Genomic DNA, 14692 nt, shown 5'->3' with positions numbered 1-14692 from the left:
GCAAATGGGACCTTTTTTGGAGAAGAGCATCCAACCATCCCTGCGTGATAGCTCAGACTCCCAGGTCTCTCATCCTCAGCCTTCTGACATTACCCTGTAGGGGTCCCTTCCTCATTCTTTCCCTGATCCCTGAAATGGCTACTCTGTTCTCTGGGGTCTACAGTTTATCTGCTGTATAAACAGGGCTGTCCAGTTGGAATTCACTGTCCCACACACTGTAATTTTCTGAAGACTCATCCCAGCTGTGTGCAGTGGCCTCTTTCAACGGTGGAAGCGTATTTGGTTGCGTGAATGTGGCTCAGCTTGTGTCACAGTTTGTTTTTAATATAGGACATTACTGAGGACATCTGTGAGCCGGGCTTTCTAGGATCCGTGCCCAGGAGCAAAGTTGTAGGATGCTTGTCCAGGAGCAAAGTTTCTGGGTCACAGGGTAGTGAAGTATTTAAAAAATCTCAAAACCATCCAAATTGCTTCCCAGAGTAGCTGCCTCATTTTAAATTCATAATGGAGATGTGTAAGCAAGCAACTTCCGGGACACTCTCCCTAGAGAGCGGGATGCCCCTGCTTACAGCCATTCGGATAAGTGTGAAGAGACACTTACTTGGTTTTCATTCCCCAGAGGCTGGTGGTGCTTCTTTGCGATAAAATCTCTCCTTTGAAGTGCCCATCATAGCTTTTGTTCATTTCCTGTTGCGTCTCAATAAAAATAATTTCATCCACATCACAGTCCATCACTGAGGGAAGTCTGGGCAGGAACTCAAGGCAGGGTCCTGGAGGCAGGAGCTGAAGCAGTAGTCATGGAGGAATGCTGCTTGCTGGCTTGCTCCCCATGGCTTGCTCAGTTTGCTTTCATATACAATTCAGGACCACCAGCCCAACGGTGGCATGGACCTCAATGCACTGGGCCCTCCCACATCAATCATCAATCAAGGAAATGCCTCACAACTTTGCCCACCAGCTAGCATTTTCTCATTTGGAAATACCCTCTTCTTCCCAAACGTCCCTTGCTTGGGTCAGGTTGACAAAATGTTAATCGGTCAGCACAGAGCCCTTGTGCTCACTGCTAATGCACAGTTAGTTTGTGCCTGTTTGTCGTGTAATTGGGCACTTTCTGATCTCAATGAGTGTCCTAGCATTTTACAAAGCAGACTTTTGGGATTTGGGTGTAGAGGGACATATCGTCTGCAAACAGGGGTGGTCTCATTTCTCCATTTCCAGGGCGTATACATTTAATTCATTTTCTTTTCTTGTCTTATTGTTGTGGCTGAACCTTCCACCAGCATGTTCATTAGCAGTAAGAGTGACACCTTGGTCTCCCTACCTCACATTTAGTAAATGTATTCTGGATATGGGAACTTTATAGATGCCTTTTACCTAACTATGAATCCACTGTAACCACTTTTTTTTTTCTGAGAATTTTGGTTCTCACCAACAGTGGATGGTGAATACTGCCAAATGGTTTGCGCATCCGGTGACAGGCATTTGTCATCTCATCTTTATTCTCTCAGCATTAATGCACAGATGTAGATATTTGTTTCAAATCACTTCTTTTTTTATATAAAATTATTTGAGTCTCATATATGTGTACAATGTATTTTCATCAAATTTGCCCTATTCCCTCCCCCTAAATTCCTCCCCTATCACATTATTATCTTTACCTCTCAAATTCATGTGACTTTTTTACAAAACCCACCAAGCCCACTTAGTGTTGCCCACTATGTGCACGAGTGTAGGGCCATCCGTAAAACCTGATTGCTTTTCTCCCCCAGTGAACATCAGTTGTCAATAGCTCCTGATCACGGGACAGAACTTCATGAGTCCCACCCTTGCCCGTGCTTGAATTTCAACTGATTTGATCTTGTGCAGGTTTTGTGCCTGTAGTCACAGCTGCTGTGGGTTCATGTGTTGGATGATCTTGTTGTGTCCAGGAAATGATGTTTTATTGCAAATGTCTACTATCTCAGGCTCTTACAATCTCTCTGTCCCCTCTTCCTTCGTGACCCCCTGAGCCTTGTGGGGATAAGGGTGTTATATAGCTGTTCCATGTCCCCATAGCTAGACACTCCAGTCTCTTAATTAATTGTGGGTCTCTGTATCAGTTGTCACTTATGTAAAGCGTTTCTCTGGTGAGGGGTAAAGATGTACCATCTGTGGCTAAGAACTTGAGGATAGATCATCAATATGTCCATAAATGAATAATGAATGTTATTAGTTTTTCCCTTAAGATCTAGGACCTAGAAAAGCCATGGATTTTGGCTCCTTTAATGCACCAGACAAGAGTTCCATCTTATGGAGGAAGGCGTTAAATCCAATTAAAAAAATCTTGAACTAGCCTTGCACTCTTGCAGTATCTCTTAGTTGATCAGTGTATCAATGGACACACACACACACACACACACACACACACACACAGAGGGTGGGGGGAGATATACAATAGTGCTAAGAAAAAAATGGTAATAGTGAATGCATAATTGAAATGTCTCAAATAAAAAATTTAAACTCCTCTAGAGCTAGAATTATAGGCAGTTGTGAACCACCCAGACATTTGCACTGGGAACTAAACTCAGGTCCTCTGTGCAGGCAATGTTCACCCTCGACTACTGAGCCATCTCTTTTCCCTCCATTGTTTTGTTTTTTCAACTGTCTGTTTTTGATTTTGGTACCAGGATAATGTTAGCTTCATAGGTTGAGTGGTTTCCTCCTAATTGTTTTCTGGTTGAGACTATAGATTTGTTGTTGCTCCCTAGTCAAATGTTTGGTAGAGTTTTGAGTATTAAATTATGAATTTAGTTTCCTTAATATTTATAGGCTGTTCAAACAATTTTGTTCATACTGTGTGACTTGTGGGAGGCTGCTGATTCTATTTTGTGTTTAGAATTGGTCTAGTGAAGCCAGTTTGACAGGTTTATGTAAAACTGTCTACGGTACGCCTTCACTATCCTCTGAGGTCTTTAGGATCTGTAATAAATTTCCATTTCATGAATGGTATTGTCTTTGCTTTCCCCCTTTCTTTGTGGGTATTGCTAAATCTGTCAACATTACTGGTCTTACCTATTTGTGTCCCTGATGTTCTTTATTGTTTAATAAACTCAACATCAAGAATTTCTATTCTCGCTTTCTGATCCTCCATCATGGGTGGAGCAGCCTCCACGATGCAGATTTTTGTGAAGAGCCTTACAGGGAAGACCATCAGACTCGAGGTTGAACCCTCGGACACTATAGAAAATGTAAAGGCGAAGATCCAGGATAGGGAAGGAACTCCCCCTGATCAGCAGAGGTCTTTGCTGGTAAGCAGTTGGAAGATGGCCGTACTTTGTCTGACTACAACGTTCAAAAGGAGTCCACCCTCCATCTCGTGCTGAGACGTCGTTGTGGTGCTGAGGAAAGGAGGAAGAAGTCTTACACCACCCCCAAGAAGAACAAGCATAAGAGGAAGAAGGTTGGCTGTGCTGAAACACTATAAGGTGGATGAAAATGGCAAAATCAGCCAACTTCGTTGGGGATGTCCTTCTGATGAATGTGGTGCTGGAGTTGTCATGGGAGGCCACTTTGACTGGCATTACTGTGGCAAGTGTTGTCCGACTTATTGCTTCAGCAAACCAGAGGAAAAGTCGTCATTTATGAGTTAATAAAAAGAAGGAACTGATGTTTAAAAAAAAGAATTTCTATTCTCATCTTTATTGTTTATTCTTTTCTTTTGATTTATTTTCTCTCTTAGATTCGTTAGGTAGGAGTTTAAATTTTTTATTTGAGACACTCAATGTATGCATTTATTGTTACCAATTTTCTTACCACTACTGTGTGCCTATGTCCTACAAACTTTTACGTGTCGTATTTTCATTTTCTTCCATTAAATGACTCTAACTTTCTCCTGCAGATTTCCTCTTTGACTTGTGCATTTAAGTTCTGTAGGGTTTTTTTGTTACAAATTACTAGTTTCTGGCTTGGCTATGTTGTGGTTGGATAACACGCTTTCTATGATTTTCACTCTTTGGAATTTACTGAATTTATCTTATGGCCCAAGATACAATCTGCTTTGACTTGTGTTTTTATTAGCACTTAAAACAATATCTACACTGCTGTTTGTGGTGTTCTGCTTCCATGTATATTAGATACCATTGGTGCCTATATTTTTAGTGTTCTTTTGTTAGATTGTTCTATGAATTACTGGGAGAGGGGCTGAAGTCTTCAACTATAGTTGGATTTTCTGCTCTATTATTTTACTTTATTTATTTTTATTGTGTGTACATGTGATGTATGTGCATGGGGGGTGCTCATGCCATAGTACATATCAGAGGACAACTTTGTGGAGTTGGTTCTCTTTTCACCATGTGGGTTCTGGGGATAAGAGTCAGATCATCATGCTTGTTCACCAAGTGCCTTTAGCTACTAAGCTAGTTCTGGAGCCATCAACCCTATTGAACTTTGTTGTTCTGTGTATGTACATTTAGTGTAGCACTGAGTGGTTGATTCCTGGTGTGTGTGTGTGTGTGTGTGTGTGATGTGTTTTAAATCCAAGCTATAAATTCCTTTCTATTAGTGTCTTTAGACCATTTACATTTAGTGTAATTATTGCTGCCTTGGGATATTGTCTTCCAATGGCATGCTCAATATTTTTTGATTCCATTTTTGTTTAGTTTCAATCACCCAAGTAATGTAAACTTAAGAGTAAAAATGTGAATCTGGTTGTTAGCATTTACAGTTTCTCATAGGTGACTTTTCCTCTGTGTTCTGCTTAACATGGAGACTGTTTTCCTTGAAGTACTCTGGGTGTAGATGGGAAATGTGGTGCTTCGTTTGGGGACAAGAAGGTTTCGGAGAAATGGAGAGTCTCTAAGGAGAGTTTCCTTCTTGGGAGTTCTCAATTTCCTGCCTGCAGACTCTGAAATCTGCACGGTCTGGCATCTTTGAGGTACTAATGATTTGTGTACCTTGGTTTTTTTTGTTTGTTTGTTGTTTGTTGTTTTGGTTTTCTTTGTTGTTGTTTTAAATCTAGAATCCATTTTTTTATGCTTTAGGACTTAAATTTTCTTGCATCTTTGATTTGAACAGGAATTAGTTTTGATGGTTCTGTCCCCCCAAGTCCCTAGAACTAGAGGGTTTAGATTCTTCGCTTCCCTTCTCCCTCAGGACAGAGCTGAGAATTTTGTGTGGGGCACTTCATTGTTATAAAATACACAGTGTATTTTATTTAAAAAAAGTGAGATTAGCACTTGGGAGAAAAAAGCAAAAGACCTGGTCGTGGTACCCCACTGAGCTGGACATCACTGGGATACAGCTGTGCTAAGGACCTTCAGCTGCCGTGGAGACAGGCTCGGAGTTGTCTCCCTCTGGGACCTGGAGGGGCAGTGTTTATCAGGGCTTCTCTAGATGTGTGAACTCACTGGCACTAGCACCCCTGGATGTGTCCAGAAGGAATGAGTGTCAAATGGCCAGGAAGCCCTATGCAGAGAATGGGTGTGGTCAGGTCACACTTGCCCTCAGGCAGTTCCTTGGTAACCACTGAAGCAAAGGATGACAAGAGGTTCTCCACTGTTGTAACTTGAAAGTATACGGGAAAAGTTTTTATGTTAAAAACGTAACCCCCAAAGTCACCCATTAATGGTGTCAGTGGATAATATGCCTTTGTGAAGGCATTCTCGGCTTCCGGAGAGAGAGAGAGAGAGAGAGAGAGAGAGAGAGAGACAGAGACAGAGAGAGACAGAGAGAGAGACAGAGACACAGAGACAGAGACACAGAGACAGACAGAGACAGACAGAGACAGAGAGACAAAGACAGGCAGAGACAGAGACAGAGAGACAGAGATAGAAACAGAGACAGGCAGAGAGACAGAGAGACAAAGGCAGGCAGAGACAGAGACAGAGAGACAGACACAGACAGAGACAGACAGAGACAGACAAAAGAGACAGAGACAGACAGAGACAGAGAGACAAAGGCAGGCAGAGACAGAGACAGAGAGACAGAGATAGAAACAGAGACAGAGGCAGAGAGACAGAGAGACAGAGACAGAGAGAGTACATCCATTCTGTCTCACCTTGCACCATATTTTTCTACCCACCCCAGAAGCTGGGTGAGCACCAGGACCATGGGCTTGGACTTCCCAGCTGCCAGAACCATGAACTAAATGAACTTTTCTTCTTTATTTTTTTTTCTTTTCTTCTTTTTTTTTTCGGAACTGGGGACCATACCCAGGGCCTTGCGCTTGCTAGGCAAGTGCTCTACCACTGAGCTAAATCCCCAACCCCCTTTTCTTCTTTATAAATGACCTTGTTACAGGTATTTTGCTATAGCTGTAGAACACGGACTAAAACCATCGCGTACTCTAGAATGCCATCACAGGGCAGTGGACTCTCCTCACCTGTCTCTGGGTGATCAATTCATCTCTCTTACCTACGGGGTTCCTTTACCAGCTGACTTCCTTCCTTCCTCATGGACTCGGCTCTTTTATCTCCCAGCTCGCTTAGGGTTCACATGCCACCGCTTCCCCCACCCCTGCTGCTGACTCCAGAGTCATATCCTTTTGGCTTCAGCTCTTGTAGCCAACAAGAGCAGCCTCTGTTCCCCAAACCCCTAGAGGACCGTGCTTGGCCCAGCTCATCCTTTTGATAGAGGCCACCCATGCCTGGGCTCTTGGCAGCTAAGTCGTTATCCAGAGTTCACCTCCCTCCAATCAGCAGAGTGGGAGGGACAGGGATGGCTATATGGAGATGAGGCTGTTTTCACAGGAGACCAATGGGCGGGAAGACTCTACGTGGAGGAGGAAGACTTGGGGACAGAGAAAGGTCTTCTAATTCTCCCTCACCTTTAGAATTCCTCAAAATCGACAGTGGGAGGAGAAGGGTCCAGAGGTCAGTAGGACCATCCAGCTAATAGAAATTCGCATCTCCTTCCAACTGCTCAGCCTTGTCTGCCTTTGTTTAATCTGTGAATTGCTGGGTCAGTTCCAATATGATAAAGAGTCACATTTGTTAATCTTGGCATCAAAACAGCGTCTTAAAAATCCGAACAAAACTAAGGGAGCAGTGAGTTTCAAAGATGTAAGACCAAGAAGGGAAGGGAGTGTTTTTGTGGATAGTATGTAAAGCAAGACAATGGAGTGAAACCTCTCTGGACTGTGTGAATCTTTTACTGCACCATGGAGGGGAGGTAGGGAGCTGCCATCTAATTTGAACACGAAAAAACAAGTAACTTGTATCAGCACAAGTTTCTCTCCTGGGCACGCCCTGTCTAGAGCCATGCATCATTCCCTTCACAGGAGAGCACAACCCTAGTGTCCCTGGCCTTGCTTTCAGCCTGTCAGTATGAAGTGAGAGTGGGTCCATCCCACTCATTCGTATGTCGAGTGCAGCTGAACAAAATCAGCAGGGACCATGCAACTCAGAGCTGGGTGCTAATCTTATCAGGATTTCTTCTCCCCTCTGGACATCCACGTAGCCCCAAGCACTGGCAGCAAATTATCCAGAGGCTCATTTCAAACTTGGCTCCTCCCTGTCCGTTAATTCATTTGAGGGACAGCCCTGTGGGTTGGGCTTGGTTTTCACAATGTCTTCTTTATAGATATGGACTGCTGTTTCCCGGTGCTGTGGATCTCATGAAACCACAAAGCCATCTCTGGGTATTCTTTCCAGGGATGCACGGAGGCCTTCCCAGACCCTAGGGAGGATGTGTGACCCCAGGGCTACAACCATCCGTGCTCTAAGAATACCACACCCGGCTGCACTTTCCATTTTCCTCAGAGTCATTGTCAAGGTTCCCATTTGGCCGTGGCCTCTCAAGAGGTCAACGGGTCAAGCAAGTTTTCTCTGCTTTCTTTCTCCTCGTGGTCTGTAAGCCTGGCCATTTTTAGCACTTACTGAACTTCTGTTCTCGATGTAAGTGCTGAATATATATTTTTAAAAATGTTCTGTGTTGAAAGCTGACAGGGATCCCAGCACAGAGGAGTGTAGGGCCATGATTCAGGAGAACTTTGACCCAGCATCAGTGGTGGGGCAAGCACTGAGAAGCCCTAGGTGTCCCACCCTCCCCGCGTCCCTGGTGGCTCTGTGTGCTGCTCCTAGATGCTACTGAGAAGGATCACCCTAACAGCAGCTCTGCCCCCAGCCCACACCAAAGAAATGGAGCCATCCCCAGGAATAGTCCCAAGGCTCACTACAGCTCCCTTCCTGTCCCTTTCACCAGAGCTGTGCTCCTCGGGAATCATGGTGACAGATTGCTCAGTCAGGAAAGCGATTGCCTCATCAGCATGGGGACCCGAGTTTGGATCCTCAGCACTGACGTAAAGAACTCAGGTGTGGCATTGCAAGTCTAACCCAAGTGCTGGGGAGGCAGAGGCAGGCAGATCTGTGCAGCAAGCCAGCTTAGCTGAATTAGTGGGGTCCTCAAAACTAAGGCGATGGACCGGTCTGATGGCTCAGCAGGAAAGGTATTTGTCTTCAGCCTTACAAGCTGAGTTTAACACCACTTGGTGGAAGAAAAGAACCAAGTCTTGCAGATCCCCACATGTGTGCATTGGTACAATGTGGACACACACACACACACACACACACACACACACACACACACACATTTGCCCATTGGTGAGCCATGGAGGCTGACACGGAGTCTTGGTGCTGCTCTTTCTTCAAGGCTCCATAGGAACAGAGCCCTGAAAACTCCATGAAGCTTCCTGCAAGACACTCAGCAGCCAATCTCGGCAGCCTTCTCCGCCCAGCCTCATGGAGACCCCATCTTGAGATGGATGCCTCTTGTCATACCCCAGCCCCTGATACACCTCCAATCCCACCAACTGTCAATCCCCACAGTCATCCCATGTCTCTGCCGGCTTCCATATTCCCAACCTGTCTCCACAACCCTCTATTACTACTCCCTATAGACTTCTATCCATGCACCCTCATATCTCATGAGTGGTGCTCCACAAACCCAGGAAACATCACAAGTGTGGCATGTGGCCTGCTCTTGCCTTGGGCCATGCTGCCTTCTGGCCCCATATCTCTGGCCTCTGCTCTCTGTTGGCTGCCCTGTAGTTATCAGAGACCTCTCAGGCCACTACACCAGGGACACGGGGAGAGTGGGACACCTAGGGCTTCTCAGTGCTTGCCCCACCACTGATGCTGGGTCAAAGTTCTCTGAATCATGGCCCTACACTCCTCTGTGCTGGGATCCCTGTCAGCTTTCAACACAGAACATTTTTAAAAATATATATTCAGCACTTACATCGAGAACAGAAGTTCAGTAAGTGCTAAAAATGGCCAGGCTTACAGACCACGAGGAGGGAGAAAGAGAAAACTTACCTGAGAATTCCAGGCTTCCTGGAAACAGTCTCGGGAGGTCTGTGTCTTGTTGCATAGATGGTGGACAATTTTAGTGTCTTTTGCTCTGTCACCATCTGGAATCATCACCAAACTTACCACGTACTGGATGGTGTCACCATTTGACTTGCAATTGGACTGTATACTTTCGTATAGGTCAGTTACCCAAGCTCTGTGTGTGACCACCCCGTCCCCAACAAAACCTAAACATACAGAGCTCTATTGACTCCATGCCCCACCACAGCCCCCGGGTCATCACCACCATCTTTATCTTCATACTCTAACAGACACCCTCATGTAGGCCACTTCTCTAGCCTCCAGCCTCCTCTGCTGACACAGAGTAGATAGCACAGGGCCATATATTCTTGTAAGCCTGTTGTCCCAGGAAAGAGAGACTCTGTAAGCCACATGGCCCAGGGCACTCGGCCTTGCTCAGAAGAGACAGTTTGGAGCCTTTACTGTTTCCCAGCCTTGGACTTGGCTAGGCCTCTCTAGCAGTGGCTCCCTGAGCCCTCTCTTTCTGTTTCCCCACCACCATGAGAGGAGCAGTTTTCTATCACACACACCCCACCGTGGCTTACAGCCACAGACTCAGACTACTGAAACTGTGAGCTGAAGTAAGCATTTTCGTCTTTCAAGTTGCCTCCCGGTTTTTGTTTTTCTGTTTGTTCATTTGTCACAGTGACTCAAATCAACACGCTTTGGTTCCTGGGCCCAGGTCTGCTGACACCAGTGTTAACACAGATCAGCATTGCTGGCTTCTAGAAATTTCTACAGCTATTAAGGTGCGGGGAACCAAAGGCATGGCTCTCATCCTTTCTCGTACCGTTTAGAGTGGCGAAATGTTTCATTTCTGCAACCCACTCAGCTTCCAGGCATAGAGATGAGAACAAGGGGAAACACGGGGCAATGCAGGCCTCTTTATTGTTCCTGGGTGTAGAGCGTTATACACAGCGTGTGGCAGTCACTTGGCTGGTAAAATATCTCAATAAATAAACAAATAAGCAATATATACACTGAACAGGGAATATAAAAAATGGCTAGCTGAGCAGATCATGGAGAGGTAAAGAACAGGAGTGTGCGGGTAAGAATTCCAGGCTTCCTCGAAACAGTCATGGAAGGTCTGGGGTGGGAGGGATCTTGGGTTCTTGTTCTGAGAGCCTTGGTCCAGTTTAAACAGGTTCTACAAGAATGCACTTCTGTTTTATTTAAAAATATACATTTTTAAAAAAAAAGGCACTTAGAGGGAAATACAATCCAATATATATCCTTACAAATGCATTCCTGAATCTAGAACTTTCCAGAAAGTTTCCCCCAAACTAAAGCTCAGGAGGAAAATCCAATGGTGAGCAGATAAGGACGCAGAAGTCACTGACAGGAAGGCCGGTGTCCATCCCACGGGTATCTCTGAGAAGGATGTGAACCTGGCTCTCTGTCCCCTGCCGCTGTTGTCCCCTCTGAACACTTGGGCGTTGGGGTCATGAGGAGCCGTGGTTGTCCGGGTGCCAAAAGTCACAGCCGTGGACGCATCCAGTTCCTCTTGCGCCTGAGATGTGCAGGTGGGTCTGGAAGAGAAAGAGGCAGGTGAGATGCCGTAGCATTCGGCCTTCATCTGAGGGAACCTCAGGCTGCAGGTATGGCTGGAGAGCTGGCTCTGCTCTACTTGTGCCACTCCCAATTCCTTCCCCCACAGAAGCTGGGTGGGAAGGGACCTCAGAGTTCCCAGGCCCTGGAAGGCTGCTCTTCACACAGCACTGCACCATCTTCTTCTCAGGGCCACACACTGGCTCCTGGGAGAGGCTTCCAGGGTGAGGCCGCTGTTGATGGTGGCCAATCAGGATTAGGAGGGATTGGATGAGCACGTGGGAGAACAAACAGCCTTGGGGGAGAACTGTCCAAGGAGACAGATTTCCCTTTGTAAATTCTTAGGAATCCATACTTATGCCTTGGAAAACAATGATTGATTCCCCCAAAGTTGCACTAAAGTGTGCAAGCAAATCGTATGAGCATTACAACTGATTTCCCCAAAGTGTAAATTCACAGTTAGAATACCATAGCCTCAACACCTGGATGGATATGTAATAAGTGTATATAGTGAATATGTGGTGTGTGCATCTGTGTGTGTATATGTGTGTGTTATGTGCTATGTGTGTAGAGTGTATCTGTCATGCATACATGTGTGTTATGTGGTGTGAGTGTATAGTATTATGTATGGTGTGTGTGATATGTGATGTGCATATATAATGTATGTGTGGTATATGTATATGTGACACATGTATAGTGTAGTGTTGTAGATGATAGTGTGTGCGTGTGGTGTGTGTGTACATACGTATGTTTTTGTGATGCTGCTTAGTGTGTAAGGAGTATGTGCGCGTCACATGTGTACAGTGAGGTATGCAGCATACATTGTGCTGTGTTCTTGCCACCTCACCTGTCAGTGAGATCCACCACTGTCCATCGCTATGATGTCATACAGCTGATTTTTAACCATGTGAGGCAATCAAAACTGGGCCAGTAGGGCTTGACGCCAATGCCAGCTTCCAAGTTCTGCTCTCATGGTGATCTGGTGTAGGAACCTTCTGGGGGTCACTTAGCCTCTTCTGGGGCCACCTCTTAGAGCATTCGGATGTGGACAGCGGGTCAAATGTCATGTTCAGGGAAGACACTGTATTCACATGCCACATGCCCATGACCCGTGGGGCATTTCACTTACAGATACAGAGATGCAGGCACATATAAGTATAACGTATGCACACATGCCTGCAGTGCACTGGGTGACCTGCTCAGCCCCAGCCTACCCTGCCTTCATGAAAGCTGACTCTGAACCAAGCTTCCTGGAGGGGGTGGTGTGCAGACAGGAGGGGAAGGGCACTGCACGAGGGAAGACCTCGAGGAGTCTGGAGGTTTTGACAACGGATCTCCATCATTCACTTTTGCCCACCTCGAGCTCATGGAAAATGCGAAGGGAGATGGTTGGAAGCGGGTGGGAGAGCCAGAATAAGAGAAGGTGACCATTGATTCAAGATTGCTTTACTGCTGCATGATTCCCAGAGTGAGGAGGACATATTAGTTGGCACAAGCAGGGTCAGGAACCAGCAGCACGCTGAAAGTCTCATCCAGGTAGGTAATGAAGCCACTAAGGGTGGGCACAGCCGGGCCTGAGCGCACACCAGGACCACAGCAGAGGCTGCATGGCTGGTCACTGGCCAGTGTGCCAAAGCCTCCAACACTCAGCAATACTGTTTCCAAGGCCTGGGCTCAACGAATGGCTTCTTAAAGCTCCAGAATGCTTCCCCCTTCTGGAATTGTGACAACAATCTAAAAAGTCTAAGATTTTCATTAAAATTAGGTATTCACACACAGAGAGGCACACATACAGACACAGACTCACACACAGACACACAGACACTGAGAGAAACATGTACACAAACACAGACAGACACACACACATACACACACACAAACACACACACACAGAGAAAGAGAGAGAGAGAGAGAGAGAGAGAGAGAGAGAGGAGAGAGAGAGATGTGTGTGCTTGCTTGCTCTCTCTTCCTCCCTCCCTCCTTTTTTTTTTTTCAAGTTCAGAGCACTCCAAATATTTAAGCCTTTTTAAGTGGTCCTGGGCAGAGAGTCAAAGGCTGCTCTATTGGAGAATGTGGTTATAATTAGATAATTAATAGAGGAGAGGGGAGAAAGCTAAATGGAAGCCTTCCTCAGTGGGAGGAAATAATTACAACAGCTTTTGATATCTGAGCTGAGCCAGCCCTCCACGGGAAGCACAGGATGGCCCATGAGAAGCCAAGAACGGTAGAGGCTGTCCCCATAGGGTAGGTTTCAGGGGTTGGCTTTATCAGCCGGAGGGCCCTGGGGCTCAGGCAGAAGCAAGTGGCAGGTTCATTAGTCTTCTTGACTGAGAGCCTCCTAGCCTAACCCGTCGATGTCACCTTGACCCCCACATGTCTGTAGACGTGGGCAAATGTAAAACATCTGGGCTCAAGATGGCCTCCCCACTGAAGGGCTACCCGAGCCCCATGCATGGGCCTCCTGTGGCTCACTCCAGCTCTGCCTGGTCTGAACAGGCTGCAGAACTGCAGCAGCTGGACGGAGAATAGTGTTCAGTGGTCCCTGAACCAGACTCCTAGGCACTAGGAAGCTCATAAGGGCCTTGTGCTGGCCAAAGGAAGGTATGCCACACTAGTGTCTGCCTCCATAATACAACAGTACATTACCTGCAGGAAGTGAGACAAGGAGAAAGGCTGCAAGGTGTCTGTCTGTCTGACTCATGTCTGTCCTTCCATTCATTCTCCCTCTTTCTCTCTCCCACTCTTTTCCCTCCCTCCCTCCCTTCCTTCCTTCCACCAGTGTGCACATTCATCCACCTTCCAGCATGTGTTGTGTCTGTGCAAAAAACAGTGCTCATTGCTGAAAGCACAGAGAAAGAGTCAGAGGATCTGACAGGAGGAGAAACACACATATAAACTAATCCATGATGGAGACACTGAAAACATCTCAAGGAGAGACCATGATGGAGACGCTGAAAACATCTCAAGGATAGACCATGATGGAGATGCTGAAAACCATCTCAAGGATAGACCATGATGGAGACGCTGAAAACCATCTCAAGGATAGACCATGATGGAGACACTGAAAACCACCTCAAGGAGAGACCATGATGGAGACGCTGAAAACATCTCAAGGATAGACCATGATGGAGATGCTGAAAAACATCTCAAGGATAGACCATGATGGAGACACTGAAAACCATCTCAAGGATAGACCATGATGGAAAGCTGCTCCTACCCTCATTTTAGCATTGCCCAGGCTGGCCTCAAATTTGCAAGCTTCCTGCATCCCAAGTGCCAGGGTTACAAGTGTGAGCCACCACTGCCAGAGACCATTCTCCTAATGACTCACTGCTCTTTCTACCAAACTCATCCAAGAAAACTCAGGACAAAAGAATGAACCCACGACTAACTGCCACCTAGAGTAACCCACTTACCAAAGGTCCACAGAAGCTATAGGGGACAGTAATTTCTACCCATGTGACGCCAGCTATTCCAGGGTGTAAGCAAGAGGGCACATTTTCTGGTTTTTTTTATGTATTCATGCCTGTTATTTTAGAGCCTAATTTTTAGAGCCATTTTAGGTTGATAGAATGTAGATTTCCCATCTATACCTGTTTTCTGTTCCCATTCCGTCACCAACTCTTTCCCTCACAGCCTCCCTCCCTCAAAACATTACCAGACACCAAGCCAATGCTGCAAGCACCAGAGGGAGGAACATTGACACGTGCGTCGGCAAATCTGCTTGGGCTTTTGTTGCTTTGGTCTGGTTAATGTTGTAGGTAGGGTTTCAGTAGGTAGCCCAGGCTGGCCTTGAACTC

At 46.1% G+C, this 14692-nt stretch overlaps 1 protein-coding gene and 1 pseudogene across 1 annotated transcript in view; one reads left to right on the top strand and one right to left on the bottom strand.

The window, feature by feature from the left end:
* On the top strand, nucleotides 3110-3652 carry Rps27a-ps9 (ribosomal protein S27a, pseudogene 9; annotated as a pseudogene).
* The window catches only part of Twist2 (twist family bHLH transcription factor 2), a 44481-nt gene continuing 39997 nt past the window's right edge, over nucleotides 10209-14692 (bottom strand). The window contains exon 2 of the mRNA NM_021691.2: nucleotides 10209-10873. The gene's annotated coding sequence lies outside the window, so the exon portion shown is untranslated. The remainder of the gene's footprint in view (nucleotides 10874-14692) is intronic.

The sequence above is a fragment of the Rattus norvegicus genome, chromosome 9 (genome assembly GCF_036323735.1).
Source record: "Rattus norvegicus strain BN/NHsdMcwi chromosome 9, GRCr8, whole genome shotgun sequence".
NCBI classification, from domain to species: domain Eukaryota; kingdom Metazoa; phylum Chordata; class Mammalia; order Rodentia; family Muridae; genus Rattus; species Rattus norvegicus.
The sequence above is the reverse complement of the archived record's forward strand: the minus strand, read 5'-3'. Positions and strand labels throughout refer to the sequence as shown.